We start from the raw sequence: 21,562 nt of genomic DNA, 5'->3' as shown, positions 1-21,562 counted from the left end.
ATTGGAAATCCCTCCAAAGAAGGAGCTTTCAGATATTAAAAGGGCACAAATTGTTGCTTCATCTCGTCGAAGACATTCTCAGGTAGAAATTGTCAGCAAAAAGAAATGTTCAAGGGAGGGAGTCCAAACAACGATTAAAAAGTCTTTCACAAACAGAAAAGGATAAGATCGTAAATAGTCTACAATTACCAGGGAAGACAGATCTTTGAAACGAGTATTGTTTTTAATATCAAGACACAAAAAGACCAAATTTATATATATATATATATATATATATATATATATATATATATATATATATACATATATATATATTAGAGAGAGGGAGAGGGAGAGGGAGAATGTGTGTGTGCGTATAGTGGACATAAAGAAAGTTTGAATCAAAGAAGGAAAAAAAGGAGAGCAAGAAAGCATATATATATATATATATATATATATATATATATATATATATATATATATATATAAATAAATATATATATATGCTGAATTGTCATTTTAGTTTGAGAATAGAAGAGAAATATTGTTTCAAACAAATTGGATTATCAATCCAGAGACACTTTGAATTGTAAAGGTTCGTTGACGAAGATTAATTTCCCGTTGAATAACCAATCCGTAGAAGTCTTGAATTGTAAAGATTTGCAGACGTAGAACAAAAATTATCTGCGGGAATTCTAAAAGATCGCCATGGGCATGGAATATGTGCCTACATTAAATATGGCTTCCCGTGTGGCAAGGATATCTCTAGAGAAGATCATAATTTACCCTATATGTGCTTCCGGGTTGCACTTGCTTACACCACTGCATTTATATTTGCCCTCTATAGGCCCCATAACAGCGGAGTAACTATCTTTAAGAGTATATCTGAGAAAATAGACCACATCCTGTCTACACATCCCTTGGCTAACATTCACATCTGTGGTGACTTCAACGTCCATAACGTGGAATGGCTGACCCATTCAAATAAGACGGACGATGAGGAGAGGTTTTCTCATGATTTTGCCATTGCTTATGACCTCACTCAGATTGTTAACGAACCCACCCGTGTGCCCGATACTACTGGTCAATATGCAAGCCTCCTAGACTTTTTTCTCTCAACTTCCCCTGAGCTATGTTCATGTTCCGTTTATTCTCCTCTAGGATCCTCCGACCACTCCGTCGTATCAGTTAAGATAAAAATGAAATGTAATAAGTCCCCAGACGTACCCCTCCACCGTACTGTATACCGACACTCTATGGCTGACTGGGATAGCTTCCGTACATTTATATCTGATCTACTTCTGCATTCCATGTTAAAAAAGGATGTGTCCTCTATAGTATCAGACCTGACCGAATGGTTAATTGTAGGCATAGACCGATTCATACCATCTAAAACCTTCCAACAAAAACCTAACAGCCAGCCATGATTCTCCCCAGAATGTGCGGCTGCTATTGGGCACAGAAATCACTTTTTCCATAGCTACCAACGTAATAAATGCAATGAGACTAAAGCTGCTTTCAGGAACGCCAGCAACCACTGTAAAAGAGTAATAAAAATGCTTGAGAGCTATATGCCCAGTCTATTAAATCCAATGTAGCTAATCAGCGGCTTGGTTCCCACCAGTTTTGGCAAATAACAAATAGGATCCTGAACAGAAGTGTGCGTTCTATCCCAACCATTATCAATGGCCCTGAGGTCATCTCGTCAGCATCAGACAAGGCCAAACTATTTGCAAAGAACTTTGCAGCTAATTCTACCCTATGCGACGAAGGCCATCAACTCCCCATATTTCCTCCTATAACACAGAACACGCTAGGTAACATACAAATATCTGTGCATTAGGTCGCCAAGCTAATCAAGAACCGTGATTCCAGTAAAGCAACTGACCCTGACGGCATCCCAATTATAGTGTTAAAAAAGCTTCAACCAGAACTTGCTCCCATACTTACGAAACTGTTTAAGCGTTGCTCCCATACTTACGAAACTGTTTAAGCGTTGCCTTCCGACTCCCTTGAAAATCTCATCAGTATGCCCTATATTTAAGAATTCAGGTGATAAGTCATCTCCCTCTCAGTACAGACCAATAAGTCTCCTGTGTGTTATGAGTAAGTTGCTAGAATCCATATTAAATAGAGAAATAGTCAACCACCTCAGCAGAAATAACCTTCTTAGTGACACACAATATGGTTTCCGTTCTGCAAGATCTACAGCAGATGTGCTGACGGTTATATCTCACAGGATTAGTGCATCTCTTGACAAAGGCTTCCTTTCCAGGGCAATTGCTCTTGACATATCAAAGGCCTTCGACAAGGTACGGCATAAGGGCCTACTTCACAAGATCTCCAGCTACGGTATAATTGGAAATGTTTTTTCAATCATTAAATCATTTCTCTCCGATAGGCTCATAAGAGTAGTGGTCGATGGACAAAAATCAGAGGCCTGGCCTGTAGTATTAATGCTGGAGTCCCTCAAGGGTCAATCCTGGGCCCAACTCTCTTCCTGATCTACATCAATGATCTCCCTAAACACATACTTAAATCATTCGTTGACATCTATGCTGATGACACGACCATCTACGGCAACACATCAAAGGCTGTAAATGACAAAGTTCTTTCTGATTCTCCCTCCTCTGATCTCGAGCGCGTGGTTCAGTGGGAGAAGACGTGGCTGGTTACCTTTAATGCATCTAAAACCAAACTCCTATCCTTACATCATCAACGCTCTGATCCCCATCTGGCATCAATTGAAATGGATGGCTCTCGTCTAGAAGCCTCATGTTTTGACAAGCTTCTGGGGTTGACCTTTACTCCTGATCTGAAATGGAACACGTACATCAAGTCTGTTGCCAAGGTCGCCGGAAAGATGGTGGGATCCTTCTACCGCTCCAGAAGATATCTCACTACTGATAAATTCTCCATCTATATAAAAGCCAAGTACGTCCAAGGATGGAATACTGCTGCCATATCTAGGCAGGAGCTGCTAAAAACAACCTATCCTGCCTTGACAGAGTAAAAATAGACTTCATGGCTTAGTGGGGGATGCCCTTTTCTCTTCCCTGCAACCTCTCTGCCACGGAAGAAACGTTGCGAGCCTATCCTTGTTTTATCGTTATTTCCGTGGCAGGTGCTCGTCTGAGCTCCAATCTCTAGTCCCCCCTCGCCAATCTTTCACGAAAAACACCCGTCTAGCTGAATCCACTGCGAAAAATTTTGCCCACTCTTTATCTGTGCCTAAATCAAAACGTAGATTCTATGAACAAAGCTTCTTTCTTAGAACTGCACTCCTGTGGAACTCTTTTCCGTCTGCCTGCTTCCCACCTGACTACAACCTGGATGTCTTCAAGCCCAACGTAAACAAATTCCTAATCAACCGCCCCCTTAAGTTTCAATAAATCTCCACACTAACGTACTGTACTTGCAATAACCCTTATCCCCGAGTGGATTCAGGGCCTTGATAAGTGGTGACCACCGTGTAAAAAAAAATGTTTTATTGAGTGATTCCGATTTCTTATTAATCGATAGCTGAGCCTCGTTTCTATTTGATTGCTCAGTTCCTATCACCCCTGTCTATAAATAGAACTTTCCAATTTCTTGTAATCATACTGTCATAATGCATAATTTACTATAATAATTATTAAATACCTACAGATACTAGTCTTTTACCGTTTTGGATGAAATACCGGCAACAGAAGTCATGTGTGGCTTCACTAACAATTCGGCTACCGTCAACCGCGAAATTTAAATATATATATATATATATATATATATATATATATATATATATATATATATATATATATATATATATCATCTTATGATTTATTCCTTTAATTCAGTCGACATTTACAATTTTTGCCAGCATCTGTTTCGTAGCACAGAGTAAATCACTTAATTATTATATCAAATAGTGAATCTATTTTGCCCTTAACTCATCAGACGAAATAGCAACAATCAATCTATTAAAAGGAAATAAAGTGCGTTTTGACATGATTAAAATCCGAAAATTGGAAGAGAAGCTGTAAATACCTTATATGTTTCTATTACGCCATTTTGAATTTAGAAATAAGTCACTAAACCCATCTATTCGTTTTATTAATTTATGAATATTCTGCCAAGAGTGTTATATTTAATAATTAGTAAGTTTAGATGGTCTACATCATGAACTTTGGAATATAGACTTTTGTCATTCATTCACTATATATATATATATATATGCGGCGCAATCACGTTCACACCGGTTTTCGACAGATCACCGAAATTAAGCAACGTTGAGCCTGGCCAGTAAAATATGGGTGACCATTTGAGAAAGTTATGTGCTGTATGTACCGCGCCGAGTCGTAGAAATTTCTAGGTTGGTATCTGGAGGCGCATTAATTCACTGGGTGAGATGCACTCCTAGTCTTCGTTAAGACATGCATCTATGAGAAGGAAACTCTGATGTAAAAACCTGCGATCCATTATATATTCTGTCATGTGGCAATTATCTACACCAACGGAGGTTAGCAGTAATACCAAAAAGGGTGGTTGGTTCTACACAAGGCCTTCACCACTATAAACAAATAATCTGTGTGGATTTCCGAGCAGCTTAATTGGTATTGCGAAACCTCATACGTCAAAATCGACGGGAGAGTCCATTAATATATATATATATATATATATATATATATATATATATATATATATATAACTACTTAATTTACTCACATAAAATTAATATACGAAAGTATAGATTTATGCGTAAACTTTAAGTATTTACTTCAAAAGTGCTCAATACTTAGGTAGAGCTAGTTAGTAATTTATAAAATATATATGGCGATTAAGCTACACTGAATATTCCGCGTTTCATCCACTCTACGACTCCTAAGCCTGAGGAGTCCTAGAGTGGATGAAACGCGGAATATTCAGTGTAGCTTAATCGCCATATATATTTTATATATATATATATATAATAAAAAAAAGTTAAGTCTTATACTCCAGGCTCTAAATCATGTCGCCTCTACACAACCGAAGCTATAACCATAATTACTTCCCCTCAAAGTAACAATATAATAAATTCTAAAAATGAATTGATCTCTTTCTGCAAACATAAGTCCAAATTTAATTATGGTAATTTTGAAATTACATAGCTATTACTTAAACCTTTCGGATATATATAATTTTTCTTTAACATTATCGTTTTTTTTTTCTACATACTTTCTTAATACTTTATAACTTAATAATCCTTTATTTCAATTCTTTATTTCTTCTTTGCTTGGCCGGTTTTTATCTGCAATTTTCGTTTTGATGTTTAAATATTCCTATCTATCAAATATATCAATCTACCTACACATTCATATCCTGTATGTATATTTACTTATATTGTACTATATGCATTTACTTACATATTACTTGCTTTATCCGGAATTTGCAGATATCGGCCATCCTCTTCCCTTAAATGTTTTTTTTAGTGTCTTTTAATAACTCCTGCTGATATTTTCTTAAGTAATAACCTGTATATTTCAGTTGACCTCTTTTTTGCCCTATATTTTTTTTGGGTCATTTTGACATTTGCTTTTCTATTTTATATTTTGTTCAATCACCATTCAATCTTTTTTCTCTTCTTCTTCACTCATTTTTTCTCTTCTTTTTCTTCACTCATTTTTTTCTTTCGCTTCTTCACTCATTTTTTAATTACACCTTGACTCGGCAGCCGAGTTTAACGCATATCTCCTTTTTTCCTTGTACCTATTTGTGAATTATTCCACGGATTTCGTCCTTTCGGATTATTTTAGACCATCTTCCAATTACGCGATTTACTTGTGCGAATGGAAATTTAACTAACTTTCTTAGATTTACATTTATGGATTTTACCGTCATTGGATACTTTACCATTCACCAGACTATCCATTCACGTGAAATCACTTTTTTCTCCACCCTATTCCCTCTGCTTCACTTTTTGTTATCAAGTAAATCTTGTAGTTTCATCAAATACTTTTGCAAGCAAAACCCCATCCCGCATTTTGCTAATTCCTACCCTCTGATGAGAAGGAAAGTATTTCTTCGAAACTCCGCGGATTAAGGACTATCCACTTATTTAGTGTTTCCTTTTCAAATTAAATATGTTTTTAACTCTTTTTCAAAGTGGTTTTTAACATGTTTTATTAGCTATTTGTTCTTTTATATATATATATATATATATATATATATATATATATATATATATATATATATATATATAAGAGTGAAAACATATACATAGGTTTGACTACCACGACTTTGTTGAGGAGATTAACTCCGAAAACAGTGCTATATTTATGTCCCTGTACCTTCTCCCGTTTTAGATATATGAACAGACCAATAATAAAAGAAATCTTTAAATTCTAGAAGCCTTACTAATAAAAACTAAAAAAAACTACTCTCAATAAAATAAACGTAACCTGAATGATTCTTATGTTATTAAAATAATTAAGCAATGAAATAAATGTACATGTTCTTAAAAAATGATATGAATTATTCAAAGTCAGTTAGATTAATCTATCCCTGACAATGAATCCAGAAGGACTGGAAAGTATTCGGACTTACGACAAATATGGTGATTGCATAAACACGTTTTTGCCAGAAGTGAAGATCTTTATTCGGAAGTTGGAAAAGATGAACTAATGGACAAAAAGATGAATTAATAGACAAAAAATGTCTTTTGTATTTAATCTATCTATCTATCTATCTATCTATCTATCTATCTATATATATATATATATATATATATATACAGAGAGAGTGAGAGAGAGAGAGAGAGAGAGAGAGAGAGAGAGAGATTTGTATCTAGATAGAATATAACATAGAGGCTAAAGAAACAATGTTTACATAACTGGAGCTATGGTTAAGTGTTAATTTTGTGAAGTTAAGATCACATTAGAGGGTCTAAAAAGGATTGGAATCTTCGCCAATTTGTATACTACTACTACTACTACTACTACTACTACTACTACTACTAATAATAATAATAATAGCAATAATGAAAACAGCTGAAATCTTAAGTAAAATCCTAGACTGCGGAAACCAACCTACATAAACTGCGAACATTAACTAGTAACATGCAATAGAAATAAAACAAAAATAAAAAAAAAGAACACGGCTGCAGGGAACCAAGAAAACTAAAACCGCAAAATTGTATATTAAGTAGCCCCAACCCTCTCCAAAAAATTCTGCATCGGCTGGCGTCACTTAAAAGAGCTGTGATGGGTCAGAAATGACGGAAGGATCAAGGAGGAAAGCACTAACTAGACGCTCATAAGAGTTGTGTGGAGAACACTGTGATACAAATCCCAGGGAATACCAAAGGTGGTTGCTAGCGAGAAATCAATGATAAGCGGATGTTGCAATAAGGTGAAGTCACCTGCGCTGGTTATCGAGAAAGATGGAGAGTATATGAAATCTGAAGAGACTTGTTGTCACAAAGATTTCAGAGAGATTTTCGGAGAACACCGCACTGGGGGTGTATCTCTCCCGGTGAGCAAGCACTGGTGATGTCCGGCCAGAGAACTGCCAGTGAGTAAATAAAAATAGCAACAAAGAACAAGCTACGCATGCGTGGTCCCTAACCCTAACCCGACGGCCCCACTCTGGTGCCGCATGTGAGATGACGCCACAAAAATAGTGAAGAAATGATCAATGTGAGAAGTTTGAACGTTGAGTTAATCCTAAAAAGAAATATTACTTCCTTCATAGTTAAAAATTGAGTAATTTGATTTGAACTTATCACATTTTTTCGCTCTTTGTGGCCCAATCATGGTGCCTGGGCGTCCTAAGAAATTACGGTGCTTTCGGGGTACTCCTCCAACCACTTCTCACGATTGCAATTCAATCGTCCCAAGCAACACCCCCTGTCGCACTCAACATTGGTAACACCTGTTTCTTCAATTCTGTGATGCAAAACTTTTCTTGTGACCCCTTTTGAGCTTCTGGTAACGTCGAATCCCATTGCAAATGGACAAACGGTACAGTTTCACGCCTTAAAACATGCATATTTGAATTCAGCACCATGGAAAACCTCTATATAGACATACATATAAAGTTTTTGAGAAATATAAAAAAGAGCTCCAAAAAAAGCATGTTTTTAGCCCTAAACGTCCAAGAGGGATGTGGACCAGAATTTTTCCAGGATCACCAATACTGAATTCATATTAAGAACAATAGCCTCAACATTTTGGCCAAGTTCCAGGAAAATCTAATGGATGGATCAACGCTATGGGGCAAAAAGTGTCATTTTTGGCCATTTTGGGACATTTTGACCACTTTTGAGCCCCTGGGGACACCGAATCCCAGTGTAAATGGATAACAGTGCAGTTTCAGGCCTTAACACATGTATATTTGAGTTGATCACCACTATATTCTCAGACATCAAGTTTTTGTTGAGAAATATGAAAAAAGAGTCACAAAAGGGGTGTATTTAACCCTAAAAGTCCTCAAGGACGCGAACCAAAATTTTGCCAGAGTCACCCATACTGGATTTATATTAAAAACGATGGCCCCCACATTTTGGCCAAGTTTCAGAAGAATTTAATCGATGGATCAGAAGTTATGGGGCAAAACATGTCATTTTTGGCCATTTTGGGGCAATTTCGACCTCTTTTGAGCCTCTGGAGACGCAACGGGAATATTTGCAAAACAATTTTTGCTACTGTGCAGATCTATTTAATGAAATACAATCTGTGGCAAAATTTCAGGAAAAACTAATAGACGGTTATCTGGCAATCGTCCCAGACTAAAGGACGCACGGACGCAACTGAAAACTTAGGTCCCTCTCCCATGAATCGGGGGACCAATCAAACAGTTTGCAGGACAATCTCATGTTCTTCCAAATACATCTATGTAGTGTAAACGATAAATATGACCTCCCTTACGATAGTCTGCATAAATAAGTGATAATCTCTACTACCATATAAAAGGAATTTCGTCTGTGTGTCTGCGAGTTCGTTCCTTATGGACTCGAAAACGGCTCGGCCGGTTTTTATGAAATTTTACACAAAGACACTTTATGTGCCTAGCAGTGTAATTAAATAGGGTTTGTGTCGGAATGTCTTCGATAAGTATCGATAATTGAAATAATCCAATGAAAGAAGGAACAAGCGATTTTGACCAAAGTTAACATCTTACACAGCCAAATAATACGTAATATGTTTATGTTTCTGACAAAGTTTTTCGGCCCCTTTTGACGTTTATGTACAAAAGGGTACCAATATTTCTAAGTATTGTGAGTGAAACTTTTACTGTGACAGATATTAAAGCTAGTTTTAAGATATTACATTTTATCCTCTAGAATTATTTGCTGTTTTCTGGTCGGATTTATTTATAAACGTAGAAAAGATAAAGAAAAAAGTCCGGAACAATTTCTCATTTATCACCACTAATAACTTGTTTATCTGATGTTTGAGCAGCTTACCTGAAAAACAAATAGATATTGGATTATTTTCTAATCGCATAGTAAAACGGATAATATATTAAAAAATACATAAAAATGTACTCTACAAGAAATTACTTAAGAAAATCAGTTCTGTCTCTAGTTACAAAAGACTTTCGAATATATATATATATACGCACACCCAACTAAATCGTATTTTTCACTACATTTGGTGGAACCTCTTGACATTAACTCCCTGTGACAAAAGCTTTTTAAATCAGCTCTATTTCTAGTTACAAAAGACTTTCCAATATATATATATATATATATATATATATATATATATATATATATATATATATATATATATATATATATATATATATAAGAGAAAGAAAATTAAAACTGTAAATCAAAATTATTGTTCGACTGAATGCTCCAAAAAAAAAAAAACAATTTACAAAGTCCTTATTCCATGGAGTTTCAAAGAATGATACTCTTGCTATTCTTCCCAACAGAGGACAGAAAGAAATCAACAAATATATAATAAATAAATGAATAAATAATAATAAATAATATATATATATATATATATATATATATATATATATATATATATATATATATATATGTAGACATGACGGAAAAGAATAGGCACTCATAGAAAGATTTTATTTCAATACATATTAAATTTATGGAACAACAACAAAGAAAATCAATAATCACAAATTTAATAACTAATAATTGGTTGACATTCCCTTTGCTGTTTTCATGCTAGGACTCTTCTATACACGGCATTGATCAGTTGACGAATATAATCTTGAGGAATTTCTTGGCAGCCATATCTGACACAATAATGCTAAAAGTTCAGGCTTAGAAGATGGCTTCTTTTTTATTGCGAAGGTCCCGGTCTAATATGCCCAATCGTTTTTCAATTAGGTTAATATCCGGAGACTGACTTGGTCATTGAAGTTTATTAATCCTATTTTGGCTCAACCAATGTTGCATCACCCTAGTAGAGTGACAAGGAGCTCCGTCTCCCATTAATAGGTGTTGACTTGGTTCATTTTACCACTTTATAATATTGGTAGTAGTCTTTCATGTAGTATTGAAACATATTTAGTATAATAGATGTCCAAATTTCACCTCATACTATAACCGAGAAAACTCCAATGTTGGCTGCAGTCTTTTTAAGAGAAAATGACATTAATCAAAAAGGTCATTTCTCTTCACCATCTCAGGAGCCCAATCTCTTCTGCACTTGATATTGGCGGGACAAAGAAAAGGTTTCCTTCGTGCAGCTCTACCATAGTAAACCAGCTTGTGAAGATTTCTGACAGCTGTTCCGGGATCAACGCCAGATTTTGTTGCAATGTCAGAGGCTTGGAACCGAGGATCCTCTTCAAATTTATTTTCAGAAGATGCAAGGTACTTTCAGAGGTAACGGGGCGATCTAAATGAGGTTTTGTGCACTTTATCCACCCCTGTGAATTGTATGATCACTCTATCAACAGTAGAAAAGGGCATTGGAAGATTTCCTGTTATTTTGCGTTTACTAAGACCATCTTCATTTGTTGTTGACTCACGATTCGTCCTCGCAGAAAATCTGATAGGTTTGATGCTCTTTTGGTTCGTGACATACTTCAATGTTATTAAATGCAATTGTAATGAGATACTCTAAGTTATTTCAACACTATTCTTATCTGTAATTATAAATAAGCATATATTAATTTTAGGAAAACTATTTCTCTTAGTGTCTATTCTTTTCTGTCATGTCTTTGTGTATATATACCACAACAAACTCATATTTTGCTTATCTCAAACAAGGTTCAGTTTTATTTGCTACACAAACATACAATTGTTTCGGCACTTTACTGATATTGTAATATATAGTTATCTGCATATATTTTTCATCATTGTTATACCAGCGTCGCTTCAATTACATAGTCACATTGTCTGGAAACACCAGTCTAACGAGTTTGTAGGTTTGCAGTATATCTATTTCAATAAATGCACTAACCTTTGACGATTATATATCCATTGTTATTTACTTCAATACAGGCCTAACATTATTCGCTTTTATATGTTCTATTTTTTCAGCCATGTGGTATTATTAAAATCTACGCTTTTCCGTTAGTTATTATTCAGCAGTTATGGTAGTACGAAAAAACCTTTTCTATTATTTATCATTTTATTTTCCATTTATTATGTTTTATATAAATTGATGATGAAAAATAAAATTGAATAAGTTACAATAGTTATTGATAAAATTTAAAAAAAATTATAATAATGGAAAAATTCTTTACGCATGGATTTTCCAAGAAAAGCTCTTTTCATCAGATGGTAAAGAGTAAGAAATGTATCACTGGTTAGCATAAATTTGAAAAATATAAAACCTACATAAGACATTTTTTGCGAAAAATAAAATGCATTTTCAGAAGAATAACAGACTAAAAATCAATCAATCGACTAATTAACCAGTCAATTAATTAATGAATGAAATAATAATCCGTGACGCAAAAAAAAAAAGAATCTGAAATCCGAGTGTGAATAATCCAAGAGTGAATTGTCATATAAAAACACTTGATTAAAATTCGAAAAAATCAAATAATTAATGAAGTTGTATTTAACAATATGCACATTTAGAGAATGCCACCACAAGTCTGTTAAACAGACAGTAGTCGTCACCTGATTGAACATACGATTGACCTTCACTTTTTATTATTGGTTGTTTTTTTTGTAATGAAAAAGCCCATTAAAGCATCAAATTAACGCACAACGAAGAAGAATACTTACGAGGCGCTTTCAATGAATGTCCAGACATTTTTTGTACACGCATTTAAAATTGTCGTAGACGCTTAAAAATTCAGTATGTTATTGCTATATATCTTATGGGATGATTGACCAATTTTTGTGATTTCAGGTTCCAACAGAATTTGAAATACATGGTGCTAAAGCCTGATTGTTAAAGCTGGTGAATTAAAAAAAAATGCAATCTGAACGTGAGGACACTTTAAAAGAATCTACACGGCACTTTAGAAGAGTTTACAAGTTTATGTCCTTTTCAGGACAATTTTTTTTACACGGGAGTCAGCACTTATCAAGGTACGAAGCATAAGGATTACTGAGTGCACAATGGCCACTAAGATAAAAACGTAGTGATCATTAGTGGAGGAAATTTGGCAGAATTTTACTATTTAATGGGTAGGTTCAACAAGAATTTGTTTACATTGAACTTGAGAACGACCATGTTGTAGTCAGCTGAAAAGTAGGCTGGCGATACAAAGTTCGACAGGCGGGCAGTTCTAAGAAAGAAACTTTGTTCATGGAATTTGCGTTTAGATGTAGGTAGAGATAGAGAGTATGAGAATATCTACTACATTTTCAATTCATTTGTCGTATTTCCTGAGACTGTTTCATTTTCGGTTTAATCAACAATCCCCCAACTTGATGCGACGTCCACCCCCGATCAGCATCGATCGATCAACGTAGTAGAAGTGGCCCTTTTCACCGACTCATCGTCCACCATTCCTGAAACTACCTCCTTTCATTAAATTAACTTCTGTGGTTCAATATATACAGAGGTTGCATAAAATAATGGAACCACCTCGTAAATTTCACATGGATCAAAAATTCGCTAACAATTGAAAAAGCTATTTGTCGAAATAGTTTTAAAAAAATTTTGTGGTGTTGAATTATTTGGTTAAATTTATTTTTATTTCAGATAGTGCATATCAATGACAAAAATTAAAATGACAAATTAACAAAACGCCTGATCTGGCAATATGTGCGTTACAGACCAGAGCGTTGTCTTGCAGGATAAGGATAACTTTGTTGATTTTGCTTCTTAATTTTGATACCATCTCTTTAATTTCCTTAAAAGTGAACCATAAATGGCTCCTGTAATTTTGATACCGTTTGCCAGGAAATCTGTCATCTCCTTCCTGGTTCCAGAAGGCTAAATATAATCTTGCCAGCAGGTAATTGCCATAATTATATTTACATACTTTGCTATCTGTATTATTAAAAGTGACACTGTCTGTCTCAGGAACGGTCTCTACCAAACTATTCTGTCAATTTTTTCTCTACAATCCGAAAACTTGATTCTCCCCAGAATGTGTTTTTTTTTTTTTTTTTTTTACACAGTGATCACCACTTATCACGGCCCGGAAGCCACTCAGGGATAAGGGTTATTGCAAGTACATTACGTTAGTGTGGAGATTTGATGAAGTGTTTAATTAAGGGGGCGGTTCATTAGGAATTTGTTAACATTGGACTTGAAGACATCCAAGTTGTAGTCCGGAGGGAAGCAGACAGACGGAACAGAGTTCCACAGGCGTGCAGTTCTAAGAAAGAAGCTTTGTTCATGGAATCTACCTTTGGATTTAGGCACAGATAAAGAGTGGGGGAAATTATTGACAGTAGTTTCAGCCAGACGGGTATTTCTCGTGAAAGATTGGCGAGGGGGGGGGACGAGGGATTGGAGCTCAGACGAGCACCTGCCATGGAAATAACGATAAAACAAAGACAGGCTCGCAACGTCTCTTCTGTGGGAGAGAGGTTGCAGGGAAGAGAAAAGGGGCATCCCCCACTAGGCCACAAAATCTATTTTGTACTCCGTCAAGGCAGGATAGGCTGTTTTTAGCAGCTCCTCTCCAGATATGGCAACAGTATTCCATCCTTGGACGTACTTGGCTTTTATATAGATAGAGAATTGCATCAGTAGTGAGATATCTTCTGGAGCGGTAGAAGGATCCCATCATCTTTCCAGCGACCTTGGCAACAGACCTTATGTACGTGTTCCATTTCAGTGTTGCTGCCATTGTGCAAAGAAATCACTTTAAGAATAATATAAGTAATAGATGTACTGGGATTAAAGCCGCTTTCAGGACTACCAGCAACCAATGTAAAAAGAGTAATAAAGAACGAGAGAGAATTGTAGGCTCAGTCCGTCATGTCCAAAGTAGCTGAGCAGCGGTCCATCCTGGGCCCAACTCTCTTCCTGATCTACATTACTGATCTTCCAAATCACATCCTTACATCATTCGTAGATATTTATGCTGATGACACTACTATCTATGGTAGCACATCTAAGACCGTAAATGACCAAGTTCTCTCTGATTCTCTCTTCTCTGATCTTGAGCACGAGGTACAATGGAGAAAGAAGCGGCTGGTTACTTTTAATGCATCTAAAACCAAGCTTCTATCCTTACATCATCAATGCTCTGATCCCCATCTGGCGTCAATTGAAATGAATGGCTCTCGTCTTGGGGAGGCTTCATGGTTTGACAAGCTTCTGGACTTGATCTTTACCCCTGATGTGAAATGGAACACATACATCAAATCCGCCGCCAAGGTCGCTGGAAAAATGGTGGGATTCTTCTATCGATCCAGTACATATTTCACGGCTGATGTAATTCTCTACCTATATAAGAGCCAGGTACGTCCAAGGATGGAATACTGTAGCCACATTTGAGCAGGAGCTGCTAGAAAAACCGTATTCTGCCTTGATATAGTTTAAAAAAGACTTCGTAGCAAAGTAGGGAACCTCTTTCTCTACTTTATCGTTATTTTCATGGCGACTGCTTGTCTGAGCTCCAATCTATAGTCCCACCTCGCCAAACTTTCACGAGAAACACTCGTCTATCTGAAAACACTATCAATAATTTTCCTCACTCTTTACCTGTGCTCAAACCTAAACGTAAGTTCCATGAATAAAGTTTCTTCCTTAGATCTGCACGCCTGTGGAACTGTCTTACGTTTGCCTTCTTTCCAACTGTACAATATGGTCGTCTTCAAGTCCAACGTAAACAAGTTCTTCATGAGCCATTTCCCTTTATTAATCGAAGTTACAAAATTTCTACTACTAACGATTAGTAGGATATTGTCTCATTGACTACTGTACACACTTTAACCCTTATCCTCGAGTGGCCTCTGGACCCTGGCAAGTGGTAAGAAGATATATGGGGTATTTCACCTTGTGGACCAAATTAGATTTGGATTTTAGCCGGTAAAAACAGTTATTAAGTGGTCAAAATTGAAAACTTGGAACTGAATGAGCATGAGTCGACTTAATGTCTATCTTCTACGGATGCGCAAATATAAATTTTTAACGTTTTTATATCCATGTGTCCTTATGTCATATTGTAGCGAGTATCGCGTTGGGGCTGCATGATTTGGTTTTGACTAGCTGATGACACCCAATTCATATATATATACGACGGTTCTAAGTTCAATCCTTGGCTTGGGAGAGATGCTAGTCTAGCGGCACTGATGAGTTGTGATACAACGAAACAGGGCTATATGTCGATGACTACAAATATATTTTAAGCCACCCTCTTTGGGTAGAGCACTCTCGTAAATAATCTCACCCGCTACTTAATTGGCTGAAAATGCGAAGCTCGTTGTTGGTTTGTTTACGAACAGGCGGTTTGAGCACTGTAAAAGTGGTGGCGGGTGTCTATCTAAATAGACATTCCGACAGGTTATTTACGGGCGTCGATTACATGGTCGAGTGGGAGAACTGCCGACTGTCAACACGACGGTTCTAGGTTCAATCTTTGGCTTGGGAGAGATGCTAGTCTAGCGGCACTGATGACTTGTGATATGACGAAACAGGACTGTATGTCGATGACTACAAATATATATATATATATATATATATATATATATATATATATATATATATATATATATATATATATATATGAGAGAGGCGTATTTCTTTCAACTGTATTTCTTGTTTCGAATAAAATATTATAAATTTAATTCTACAATATCTTGATTTTCCACTTCATTATATATATATATATATATATATATATATATATATATATATATATATATAAATAAACTTTTGAAATAACTATTATTATAAAATAATCAATATAAAATTGTCTTTGTCATAAATAATATGAAATCTGCATGAATGAAAATATCATATTTAAGAGTATTTTACAATAGGGCAACCCGGGCGGCCTGCTAGTATATATATATATATATATATATATATATATATATATATATATATATATATATATATATATATATATGTGTGTGTGTGTGTGTGTGTGTATGTGTGAGAGAACCTTGCGTGCTCAAAGGTATTTTATTTGGCATACCTTTAGGCTAGAACTAAATTTCGACTTACTGAATGAGTGCGCACCTGCAAAAGTTATCTTCCTCCCGCCAAAATATTTCTAGCTCTTCTCATCTCAGCTCCCTTTTTTGTCCCAGGTTTTGGCTGGGTCAACTTTGCCCGCGAGGAATCCACCGTCACATGTCATGTCAGAAAATCCCTGTCTTCCATTATACATATTTTTTGTTTTGCAAATTAAGTCAATGTCCCCCCACCCACTAAATTACCGCCATCACTTGTTTATGGTAGTTGAGCTAGTTAATCAAGTAGGGTGTGAGAATTTCATCATAAAATTCTCTTACCAGTGCGTCTTAAAATGAAACACTGCACGTCCTCTGTCGGTTGAAGAAGGCAATATTCTTTGCATGACTTCGAGGCATACAAAATTTTTATAAAAGAATAAAAAAAAAATCTTAATTTAGGTGCAATATATATATATATATATATATATATATATATATGTATATATATATATATATATATATATATATATATATAGTGTTGAGACGACTAATCGGAATTAGGAATGAGCAAAATCGAAATTTTGGAGGGTATCGGAATCGGAAATTTTTGTTTTCAATTTTGGTTTCAAGAATTTCTTATATTTTTAATTTCACCGCGGTGCACCAGAAGAAAGTTCACATAGCTCCCGGTAGTGATTAGTCCATAATACATTGTAGTTTAAATTAAACTGTAGACAACCTACGGTTGATTTTATAAAATTATATTTATATAATGGTTTGAATTAAAGTTTAAAATACAAAATTCGAGTATCATGGTTCGAATTTTGCACTAAACAGAAACATTCATTTTAAACGCGCTCCTATCATATCAAAGAACTTACTGCTGATTCTATATGCCGGGCTTTTCAACTTGTGAGATGATTAATAGCTTGAATTCAAGTTTAAAATGCAAAAGTCACGTATCACAGTTCAGTTGTGTTCTAAAGGGATACATTAATTTCGAACACATCCCTGTCATATCCAAGAATTTACTGTTGATTTTATAGGTGAAGCCATTTTGCTTGTGTGGTATTAAAACTTCTCAAATTCTCAGATTTAACCCTTCTCCTTGAGTGGCCTCTTGGCCTTGACAATGTGATGATTCCTGTGTAAAAAAAAATACACTTGCGATTTAAACTGTATAAGACTTTAACTTTAGTCAAAATTGCCCGTTCCTTCTTTAATCGGAATTTTTCGATTAAATATATATATATAAATATATATAGTTTAATTATTTACGAAAGTGCATTTTTACCAAATCGCGAGTTGAGAATAATTTTCCCTTTAACCAATTTGGTACCCCCATATTTAAAAAAATATATCCACTGACACGTGGTTCGTCATCTACGACTCATCAGTAGTGGCTGAATCTAGCGAGACACGAAATCGGGACCCCATGGTAAGAATCCTAAACTTTTACCACTCGTCCACCTCGCATGACTGTTCGGATATATCGGGATTTACGTAGATTTTATTTGTTTTTGCGGTACGTTTAAAAAAAAATAAAAAACAGTATATATGTCGCTCTCCATATGGGGGGTACCAAATTGGTTAAAGGGAAAATTATTCCCAACTCGCATTTATAATAAAGCTTAACGTCTGTGTATCAGCTGTTTGTACACGAATAGACCCTAAACATATACTTAAATCATTCGTTGACATCTATGCTGATTACACGACCATCTACGGCAACACATCAAAGGCTGTAAATGACAAAGTTCTCTCTGATTCTCTCTCCTCTGATCTCAAGCGCGTGGTTCAGCGGGGTAAAACGTGTCTGGTTACCTTTAATGCATCTAAAACCAAGCTCCTATCTTTACATCATCAATGCTCTGATCCCCATCTGGCATCAATTGAAATGGAAAACACGGACACGGATATGGGTTAGAAAAGGTAAATTGTATTGAAACAAAACAGAATATACAAAGTCGTAGCACATACCGCCAAAATGGTGTACTACAAATGTACAAAGACCAATGTTTGCAACTCTCCCAACGCTAGAGGATGTGACACAATGTCAGAAGGTGGGAAAATGAAGCGAGTACTTATTGAATCTAAAAAATGCCTAGGATTTATTAAATATCCTGTGCGTGATAGACATAGAGAGAACCTACCTCAGAAACGGGCGAGAATCTGTCTCGGTAGCAGGCTGAAAGACAGAAAAAGAAGAAAAAAGAGGCCCAAGATGGCGGCTCTTGTCTTTTAAAGCTTCCGGTCACGCGTAGATCTCGAGCAATCTCGTGTGGCATATGCAAATTGGGTGTGGCCGAAACATTATAAAAGGCGAGTCGCTGGGAGGAGTGAGAGAAGCGTTTAAGACATCCGAATAGAGAACGTCGACGTGTATCTCGTATTGTGAACAACGAACTCGACTCAACTTGTGACTAGCGAACCTCTGCTTGACGTTTTAACCAAAAAGTTTTGTTGCTTTGCGCTAGACAAAGACTTCTTATACAGTTGCACATAAACAATTAAATTTATATATTATTTAGCATTTAATGGTATGGATATATAATTTTCAACTATTTTTAAAACAAAACAAAATGTAAATGCCATAAAATAAATCCAAGGTAATTTTTAGATTCAATTTAAATTAAATTTCTATATTTTACTTTGTAAAGTTTATAAAAGTGCATTTTGAAAATTGATGAATTTAAAATTAAATCGTGTAGCTTTAAAGTAAAACACAACATTTTGTTTAACCATTTTCATGCCTACAGGAAATTCTCTAACTAGTATATATCTGTGTGTGTATTAGTTTTCAGCTCGTGAATTCATAAATTAACGAAAGCAATTTCATTGGTTTATTTCCGTTATGCCTACGATAAGAAAAGGAGCGAAAAGACAATTGAGATAATCTGGCGTCGACGCACATTTATCTGATGCGTTACGAACTCGTCTGCGAAATGATCCAGCATGATCTCAACTGTCACGAAGTCTCCGAGACTAGATTAAGTCTTTAGTGGACGTATAAGAATATCGCTTCAACGAGATCACGTTGCGTGAATCAACATTAAGTCAGCTGACAGTAAAATTAGTGCCGCGCACAAAATTCTTTCGTTTGCAATCCGTTCGCTTATTAACGAATCGACACTGTTTTTGTGTGAGATGGATTGATTTTTCAGTTTGTTTTCCCTTTTAGTGACCGAACTTGAGTTGGTCGGAGAACGTGCAATGAACAAAAAAGATGTTTTTGTTCAAGAGTAACAACAAAAATGGAGATAATTCGAGATTACCTTTTTTTTTTCACTCGTCAGTCTTATTTTTTAACTTCGTGTTAAAAACCTTTTTGTACAGTTGTTTGCTGCGAGTGTGTACGCTCCATAAAAAATGACGAAAAAATAGGCTTCGCTAGTGTTCACATTAATATTTATCTCTTCTCTATCTATCTTTTATCTATCTTCTATCTATTCTTCCTTTATCTATGTTCTATCTATCTATCTATCTGTCTATCTATCTATCTATCTATCTATCTATTTGTTTATCTATCTATCTATCTATCTATCTATCTATATATCTATCTGTTTATCTATCTATCTATCTATCTATCTATCTTCTATCTTTCTATCTTCTATTTTCTTCTTCTATCTATCTATCTTCTCTATCTCTTCTTCTATTCTATCTTCTTCTATCTATTCTTCTATCTTCTATCTATCTTCTTCTTCTATATAAATAAAATGAACTAATTTTTCCCATTTGAGTTGGACTTTAATAGGATTAAAAATCAAGACATTACATGCAAATGTAATGTGCACAAACTGTAGCACAGGATCTGAGGTCTGCTATAGGCCTATTACCTTTACACTTCCTCGATAACCGTACATTCCTATATTTTTCCGGTGAGAGTTCACTGCCAAAACCATTTAGAATCAATGGAAGTTGTAAAATATTTTCTCTATTAAATTCCTACTACTCCCGCTACAACTTAACGCCGCTAAGAACGCGCCCACAAGGAACAGTAGGAATAAACACAGGTTTGGAATCGTAAAGAATTATTACAGCCATTTTCCCCCATTTTTTTCTATTTTTTTCGCTTCTTTCCCATAACAAAACCCCCAAAAAGAATGATCGTCCAATTAACATTATCTTTTTGTCTTTTTGTTCTTTTTTTCCTTTAACGTACAACGCAAACTGCGTAACTACTCGGATTTTACTTCCGGTTTTCACAACTCTAACCGCGGAATCGGGCTATGAGCTTTTTTTTTATTAGTACTTCCCACTAAAATAAACAAACAATTTCTTTGTTACCATTTATTATTCGATTGCAACGATACCGTGATATTACTTGCATTTTACTTAAACAACAAAAACAGAAAAAAAATAAATAAAGCACTAAATTAAGATTAGATTGTTTTGCATTTCTTTCTTTCGTAAAACACACACTGCGAGACTACTAAGTTTATACTTGCGGTTTTGACGACTCCAACAGAGGAATCTAACTATGAGCTTCATTTATTACTGCTTTCAACTACACAATTTTTTAAAACTAACATCTCATTTTTTTAAAAATTACTATTACAACGCAACGAGATCATGAAATTGCGTTCATTACACTTGAAAATCAAAAACAAAAACAATACCATAAACTGCGCGACACCTCGGTTCTTACTTCCGGTCTGGACGACTATAACCGACGATTCTAACTATGCGCAATTTACTATTTAATTTTATTATTTACATATTTAGATCGCGTAATTACTTGCATTCAAATTGAAAAAACAAAAACAAAATAAAGAACCAGATAAAGGTCCGATTGAGATCAGAAAATTAGAATTCTGTACGTGTTTACATTACCATTTATGAATGCTTCTTCTTCATTAAGGAACTTACATTTGCTACTTACTGAGTTTCCACCAACTTTTTCGTCTGACCCTTTCTATTTACCGGTTAGTCGTCTCGAAAAACAGTCTTTAGCTGTATCTTTCAAACATACAACTGCTGGCGGACACCGTTGATTACGTTACGTTCGCGAAAGTCAGTTAAAACTAAAAAACTCTGACACTGTTTTAGACAGTTTTTAACTTATTTACCCAAAGTTAACATATTCAACGGAGTTCGCGACCA

The sequence above is a fragment of the Euprymna scolopes genome, chromosome 10 (assembly GCF_053919585.1).
Source record: "Euprymna scolopes isolate OS-2025 chromosome 10, ASM5391958v1, whole genome shotgun sequence".
Lineage (NCBI taxonomy): Eukaryota > Metazoa > Mollusca > Cephalopoda > Sepiida > Sepiolidae > Euprymna > Euprymna scolopes.
The sequence above is the reverse complement of the archived record's forward strand: the minus strand, read 5'-3'. Positions refer to the sequence as shown.